At 39.7% G+C, this 8675-nt stretch overlaps 1 pseudogene; it reads left to right on the top strand.

Annotated features, from left to right (window-relative positions):
• Positions 1-1920: 1920 nt before the first annotated feature.
• On the top strand, positions 1921-6683 carry LOC114031813 (annotated as a pseudogene).
• The last annotated feature ends 1992 nt before the right edge of the window (positions 6684-8675 follow it).

The following is an 8675-nucleotide window of genomic DNA, read 5'->3' as shown; positions in this document are numbered from 1 at the left end:
CAAGTAGGTGTTATTGTTTCCCCCATTCTTCTAGATGAAGAATTTGAGGTTGATAGAGATAAAGTGACCCTCTGAGAGTCACACAACTAATAAGTATCTGAGGCTGGATTTGAACTTGGATCTTCCACACTCCAGCCTCAGTGCTCTATGCACATGCTTTATTTATTGTCAGAAAGGTAATATGTGTTAGAGGCAGCCTTTGAACCCACGTCTTCCTAACTATAAGACCAGCTCCAGCTAGTACAAAACATTGCCTCTTAAATACATTTTTGGGTGGTATCAAGGCCTATGATTTCATTGATGTTTCATTTTATCATGCCTTGGGCACTGAACAAAGACTGTATATTATTAAAATGAAAGAAAGTCCTTGTGTAGTGTCTAGAGAACTGGCCCTGGAGGCAGGAAGATCTATTTCAAAGCTTCCCTCTGACGCATATTGGTTGTATGACCCTGGGCAAGTCACTTAACTTCTGAGTTTTAGGCAGGTCTCCCTGAGTTGTGATGAATTACAGAGAAAGTGTAGCCCTGCATTTGTAGGGGCAGTTTCTTCATCTTAGTGTTACCTATATCAGTGAAATCACAAATTCAGTCCCTATCCAGTCCCCTGAATTAAAATGCTATTAATAGCAGTGCACTGAATTGGGCACCAAGCAGGAAACCAGACCAGAAATGGTAACCCTAGGAGGGAGGTGTACAGTGGTATAGGTTGCCCTCTGCTGCCTGCTCTCAGGATTCCCACAGTAACTTCATTCACTGCCTTGGGTCACAACAGTATGAAAGAAGTGCTCTTATTCAAATCTAAGCAGTTTAGCTTTGGGGGAACTCAAAGGCTTTATGTATGAACATCCTAGAAAGACAAGGAAGTTTAAAACCGAGCTGGCCAAACCATTCATTATCAAGTAATAAAGGAGATTGCCATTAAAAAAAAAGTGAATGTTCTTTCTGGCTTATAATTTTCACGACATTTTAATAAACTTAAGATCATAATGCTGCAAGATCATAAAATTCACACCTCCTCAGCACCTCCTGTCCCTGGGGCCCTTCCTTCACTCTGATTGGAGAAAATAGAGGCCAGACATGGAAAGTTCCTCCCAGATCCTCCGTTTAAAGGAAGAAGCTCAGGACAAACATCTCATCATTTCCCACCTGGCTTTGCTCCCCTGGACTCCATCATGTTCCCCTCCTCAATCCGCACCGCACCTCCACCTCTAATCCCCGTTTTCAGCTTCTTTTTATGTATTACCTAACACCATTAGATTATGAGAATCTTGTGGATTGTCTTTTGCCTTTTTTTTGTATCCCCATTGCTAAGCACAGTGCCTGGACCCATAGTAGGCACTTAATAAATGTTTGTCAACTGACCCAAGCACATATGTATGTGAACAAAGTCATCACATACTGAAGTTTCTCCTGTGTACTAAGCCTTGTGCAAGGTACTGCCTTCCAGAAACTTTCATCATAGTCTAGTAGAGGGAAAAGGATGTGTATATATACATGTGACAATCAGAGAACAATCAGTTGTAAGATAGTTATGAGTGCTGTTGAGGTTCAGGGGCACCCCCAAGGTCATCTTGAAAGAATTCACTCAGGCTGTCTCCAAATAAAATAAAGGCATTTATTCTGGATAACACACACACCAAGCACAACGCACCAAGTGGGCTCCTCTGCCCCTTAAGGGAGACCCAGCCAGGGGAGTGGCAGCCCCCTCAGGAAGACAGCCCCCCAAGGGGGAGGGGGGCAGCCCCCACAGGGAGAGGGCCAATACAGGGAGATGGCTGCTACAGGGGACACCCCCCCTTAAGGGAGACACCTGTTTAAGGGGGATACCTGATAAAGAGAAAGTAAGGGGGATATTCCCCACTTAAGATGGACACTCTTTAGCGAGGAAAGGCTAGAGGTTCTTGTAGAGGACTACCTGCGATGGGTGTGGAGGTAACCAGGGACAGTAGTTCGGAGTTTCAGGCAATTATCTGTTATTATTCCGTTGCTCAGCCCAGGGTGGAGGGGCTGGGGGGAGTCCCTGTTAGTTCCAGTTTATTTGAATCTTGAGGTCTCCTAAAGTATCTTTAAGTGGTACTTGAAATAATGGACTTCTTATTGACCACTCTATTTGAATCTCATCAGTGCTATCAGAAATCAGAGGAGGGAAATATACTTTTTAAAAATTAGTCAGTACAGAACATTATTTTTTAAAGTGTCTTCACCTTCATATCTCAGAGTTGGAAGGGAAATTCAGGCAGAATAAAATGGGATTAGTGGTGCAGCAGAGAGTGCTGGATTTGGAATCTGAAGACCTGAATTTGAATCCTGGTTCTTGGGGGACCTTAGGCAAGTTGTTTAAGTTCTCTTGTCCTCAGTTTCCTCATCTGTGAAATGAAGAGGTTGGATTAGATTATTTTTGAGGTCTCTTCTGTCCCTTGCATGGATATTAAGATCTATGAAACCATTTAATCCATTGCTACAGAAACTTGAATTACTTGTGCAACATCCTAATAAGTGGTCAGACTCTGTTTGAAGACCTCTAGTAACAGGGAACTAACTTAGTACCTCCTAAAGTAGCCCATTGAATTTTGGAGCAGAGCTGGTTGGTAGCAAGGTTTCCCTCATTGTCCAGAATTCAAATGGATCAGTGATCTCCTTGATTCCAGAAGCAGATCTTTAGTAATACAGTGATTACAAGTCATCCTTAGTCTTTTTGTCAGGCTGAAATCTGTTTCTGCCTGTAATTTCCACCCATTGCTTCTAATCCCACCTTTTGAAGTCAAGCAAAGCAAGACTTATCCCTCTTCTAAATGACAGTCTTCAGATATTTGAAGGTAGTTCTCCCATCCCCCCCTAAATCTTGGTTTTCTTCAGGCTAAACAGCCCCAATTCCTTCAGCCAAGTGAATACAGTTGATTATGGGATGCAATCACTGCCCTCAAGTATTTACAACTGAACCGAAGAAGCAAGCCAAGTACAGAAATAACAACTGTATATAGTAAGACAAGATCAGTAATACAAGAGGGATAGCTAAAAAGATATTATCAAGGTTCAGAGAGGGAGCAAGAGGTTATATTTAGTAGGAGAAGATTAGACAAGGCATCAGGAAGGAGTTGGCATTTGATCTAGATTCTTTTTTAAAATATAATTTAATTTTAAATTTGATTTCCCCCTCTTTCATCCCCAGAACCATTACTTAATAAAGAATGAAAAAGAAAGCGAAAGAAAGCAATTCAGTAAAACTAACACATCAGAGGAGCCTGATGATATATGTGGTTTTCCAGACTCATAGTCCCCCAACTCTGCCAAGAAGGGAGGGGATTGCAATCTCATCTTGTCTTTGGGGCCATGCTTGGTCATTACAATTATATGGTGTTTGACTTTATGGTTGTTTTTATTCTTTCCCTGTACGTTGTTGTAGTCATTGTGTGCATTTTCTAATTCTGCTTACTTCACTGCATAGTAGTTCATGTGTCTTCTCATGCTTCTCTGCAGTCTTTGTATCTATCATTTCTTAGGTTTTATAAGATTCTCTCTGGCAGAGACAAAAGGAGAAGGGAATTCCAAGGGAAGGAAATAGCAGCAACAAAAGCAGAGGTAGGAAATGCCAAGGTAAATTTAGAAACCATGAGTCATCCAGTTTGGTTGGACTTTGGGCTCTAGAAAGGAGTGTAGTGGAAGGTAAGAAAAAGCAGATGGGCTGGGGCCGGAGTGTGGAGGGCCTTGAAAGACAGAATGAGAGGCTTAGATTTTATTCAGCAGGTAGTGGTACAGTCAATGAAGGTTTGGGGACAGGTACTTACTTTTAATAGATGACAATAAGGCTAAGATGACCAACTTAAATATAGGATATCTACAAATAATTACATATTCCATAATTACAATATCTACGTATAATTACATATTTATAAAAAAATTACCTAATTCCCACAAATTAGTAAACTGTTGATAAGTGGAGGTGAACTAGAGAGCAGTGTAAACACATAGAGAAATAGAAAAAGGCACAAAAGGGTCAGAATGTAAACGAGTTACTCAGGGCTCTCTACAGCTGTGCTCTAGTATGCCTTTTTGACCCTATTTCTCATAATTCTCATACATGAACTCTCTGTTCTCTATTTCCTCAAATGATATATCTCTCATCTCTGAACCTTTGAACTAACTTTCTGCCATGCTTGGAATGCACTCCCTCTTCACTTCTGTTTCTTAGAATACCTTGTTTCCTTCAAAACTCTGATCACTATCTTTCCTGATCTCTTCGTGTTCCATCTCAACCCCACCCACAGTAACTTGTCTTTCCTGGCCCCCTATCCCCAGAAAAAAACCCAAACCCGAACCAGAAACAAACCAACCCAACATTGCCTTTTATTTATGTTGCAATAACTTATTTATCCACATAACATAGTGCTTTAAAATATATTATCTGCTATTGTTATCTCCGTTTTTGCAGAGGAGGCTTAGACTGACTTGCCCAGGGTCACACAGCTAAAAGGTATATAAAAGCAAGATATGAACTCAGGTCTTCCTGGTTCCAACACTATTGTTCTATCCACTGCACCACCAAGAAAACTGTGAACTCCTTGAGGGCAGGGTCTGTTTCATTTTTTTTTTTTACTTTATCCCCATTTCCTAGCAAAGTACTTTGCACATAGAAGGTACTTAGTATATGCTGTTTGTTTTATTGCATTTAATTATTGATTTACACATTGACTAACATATAACCATGTTAAATGAAAGTTACATATAATATATAATTTAAATATATGTGTATATGTATGCAAACATACACTCACAAACACATACATGTATATCAGAGAAAGCTAGGTAGCTCAGTGGATAGAATGCCAGGCCTAGAGTCATCTTCACGAACTCATCTTCATGAGTTCAAATCTGGCCTCAGACACTTACTAGCTGTGTGATCCTAGGCAAGTCACTTAACTCTTTGACTCAGTTCCTCAACTATAAAATGAACTGGAGAAGGAAATAGCAAAGGACTTCAGTATCTTCGCAAAGAAAACCCCACATGGGGTCACAAAGAGTCGGACGCAACTGAAATGACTGAACAGCATACATATATATATACATACACACACATAACACATGTATATACATAAATGCACATATACATACATACACATATATATTTAAAACTTTCAATAAAACATAAGCTTCTTGAAGGCAAGGAGAATTTATCTTTTTTTTTTTTGTCTTTGAACCCCTAGCACAGCTTGAACAAGGAATTACTTAGTAAATATTTGTTGAGTTGAATTAAATTTACTTAGACTGGTCTATTTTTTGTCCCTTCTGTATTTTTCTGCATCCATGCATTTGTTCACCCTTCCACCTTAGAATGACCTTCATTTTTCATCAGTTCACTAAGCCTCAAATCTCTCCTCTTCCACGAAGCCTTCCTTGACATTTTTTAGCCCACATCAGTGTCTTCTTTCCCTAACTTCCTGAAGCACTTATTGATTATGTCACTTATTATCCTATTTCCTTGTCTGTGTTAATAAAATGTTTTGCATATATATATATCTTCTCCACAAATAGATTGTAGGCTTTTTCAGGACAAGGATGAGATCTTATATTACTTTATACTTTGCATGTCATATACTTTGCACATTTACTCAATGAGTATTTGCTAAACCACTTGGCAATGAAGTCCTACTGGATATTTGGGGCCTGGCATTGACATAAAGCTATGCTTTATTTAGTAAGGGTCATCTGGCATCCAGTGTACAGTATGGATTGCTGGTGGGGGAGTGGGAAGAATAGAGACTGACAGGTTAATTAAGAAGTTGTCTCAATAGAATCATAGATTTAGAACTGACAGGCACTTTACCTTAGAGGTTATTGAATACCGTCCCTACATTTCACTGATAAAGAAACTGAGGCTACACTAAGTAGTTTTCCAAGGTTATGAAGGTTCTAGGTGGTAGAAATAAGATTAAAACTGTTTGATGGTGTCAGAAAAAGAAAGGAGAAGACTGAGGTTGGAGGTGGAGGTGGTTCCCATGTTAGTTTTGTCAAAGCTGTGGGAGAAATTGTAGTCATGGGGTTGGGGAAGAAAAGGCCAAAAACACAAATGGGTTCTGGTCACCCAGCTGGGCCATTTAGTCAAGGACATGAAGATTAAGTTCTTTTGAGATCTATCTTCTCTCCCTTCCCATCGAGTATTCAGAGATCATAAACTTCTTCCTGGGGAACTCAATGAAGGATGAGGTTCAGAAAACCATGCCTGTTCAGGAACAGACTAGAATTGGTTAGTTTAGCAGGTTCAAGGCTTCTGTAGCCACAGGTAACTAACAACAGCCTTGATGTCCTGAGTGTCAAGTCCTCCAAGGAAGTAGCTTCAGCTCTCCACGGAGTTGACCAAGCTGTCCATCATTCCTATGTGGTTGCTGGGGGAAAATATAGTTAAGTCCCACACAGCACCCTGTAAGGCTACTAGGTTTTGTGGATCAGTTCTGATGTTCCTGATCTCTGCGCCTAGAGATACAGGCATTGACTCAGCTCTTATGCCTAAGAAGCTATCAATAATTATTGGAACTGGTGATGGCTATACATCTGCTAAGATCTCTACTGCCACTCTGGGCAACTTTGCTAAAGCAACTTTTGATACCATCTCCAAAGCCTACAGCTATCTAAACCTAGACCTAGAGAAAGAGACTGAGCTCACTAGCTCTCCTTATCCGGTGCTTTGAAGATGGTAAGGACACCGTAGTGATTTCAAAAGATTGATGTTGAAACATTCTTTTCTTCTCTTGGCAGAAAGGTTATGGGCTAAAGATGCAGAACAAAATACATATTCTCAGACATGGCCAATGTGCCGATTTGTTTTGCTGTACCATACATACTTCTCGTAGGGGATAGCTTCTGGGGAGGTGTCAGATAAGTCAGTAATAATAGATAAAAAAGCATCAAAAATAGTTTTAAAGCATAAAGAAAATAAGAGGAGATGAATAATAATTTTGTAACTACCTTGTTAAATCTTATGTATATATGTATACAATATACTATGTGTATATACACACACATATAGTAGCTAGTATAGATCTATATGTATCTAGTATAGATCTATATGTATATATAGTAACAAGTTCAGTTTTTCCCATAGTTCCCTTTGAATATTTAAATGTTTGTTTAAGGGAAATACACAATTTTTTAAACAGAAAAAAAAATAAGAAAGGAGGGGATGGTTGAGAGAAACATTGATAGAATTGGTCAGCTTCTCAGATGCCCTTACAGGACTGCTCACTTAGCTATCTATGTCAACACCATGATTACAAACTAACATCTCATTGCTTGCTAGCAGCTTGGAATGGAGGCATAGTACTGTGCCTTTCCTTCCCCCCCCCCCCCATCTCCAATAAGCTCCAATCAGATTAGTAGGTCTCAGGAAAATAGGCACAAATAATCCATGTACCTAAGGAAGAAGCTTTCTATTGTCAACAGGATTAAATCCCTGTGATTCAGAACCCATTTTTTTCCTTGAAAAGTGGGTATTTCCATTGACCCTCAGATCAAGGAATGTAGAAGGTACCTCTGATCTTAGGGTTGCTGATGAGCAGGCACAAGCTAGAGTAGGAAGGAAGATAATTACACTTGGCTTGACTAGACCAAAAGTAGTGGTCAAGGTTTAAAGAGGAAAAGATTCTGAGATTTTTACTCTTTCATCTTTTGGCTCTTTTCCTGATGGGCGGAGCACCAAGAAACTACTCTAGTCTTTACCTTGTCTTTGAGCACTTCCTGTTGACTGAAGGAATGAATAACAGGATCTATCTTTCTGTTTCTGAAAGTCTTCCTATATATAAGGTAGGCCCAACAGGACTCAGTTGACTCAATCTAATTCCAACTTATCTACAGCAATGCTTATATGCCTTATATCTTTAAGGTTACTGTTAAGAATTATGTCATCAACCTACATAATTGATTTTGATAGATTTTCCTTTTTCATCAAATTACTAATTTCCTTGAGTTCCTGTGTTTGTTAGCCCTTGTACCTCTTCTTCTGTCAAGCAAAATTGTAATTTTTTTTTTCTGGTAGGATTCAGTTAGTTAAGTGCCCAGTGGTTTTTGTCTAGAAGATTCTGGGTTAATGCCTAGAAAGAAAATGGAGGTTAATTTGTGGACCATCCATTTTCCATGTATTGGCTCTAACAAACCTTGGGGTATAGAGTTTTAAAGAGAAGGATCCTTAATAATATGGGGATCAACAATGGATGATTATAAGATTTCCAGCTTATGGAACTTGAGAGAAAAGAGAAGTCTAGGAATACAGTTAGTTTGGCCAGGTGCGTGTGTGTGTGTGTGTGTGTGTGTGTGTGTGTGTGTGTGTGTAGTGGAGAGTATTAGACTGGAAGGGACCTCAGGAATCACCTTGTACAGTTTCCTTCCTTCACAGATGAAAATCCTGAAGCCCTAAGTGATTGCCTAAGTTCACACTGGTAATGAATGCTTGAACCAGGTTTCAGTCCAGGTCCATTGGCCCCAGACCAAGAATGATTTTCTGCTGCTTTGTGCTTCAGACCCAGGTGTATTTTCGCTAACAAAGATGGCCATTAGGAAGTTAGAATTATAGGCCATATAGGACTGAAATGTACAAGAAATATCAGGGCTAGAGATGGATGTGGGAGTTATAGGCGTAGACATGGTATTTGAAGCCACAGGAGTGGATGAGGTTGTCAAGGAAGCCA

Source organism: Vombatus ursinus, unplaced genomic scaffold (genome assembly GCF_900497805.2).
Source record: "Vombatus ursinus unplaced genomic scaffold, bare-nosed wombat genome assembly UNPS02015255.1, whole genome shotgun sequence".
NCBI lineage: Eukaryota > Metazoa > Chordata > Mammalia > Diprotodontia > Vombatidae > Vombatus > Vombatus ursinus.
Note: the sequence above shows the minus strand (reverse complement) of the source record. Positions and strands in the feature narration are given on the sequence as shown.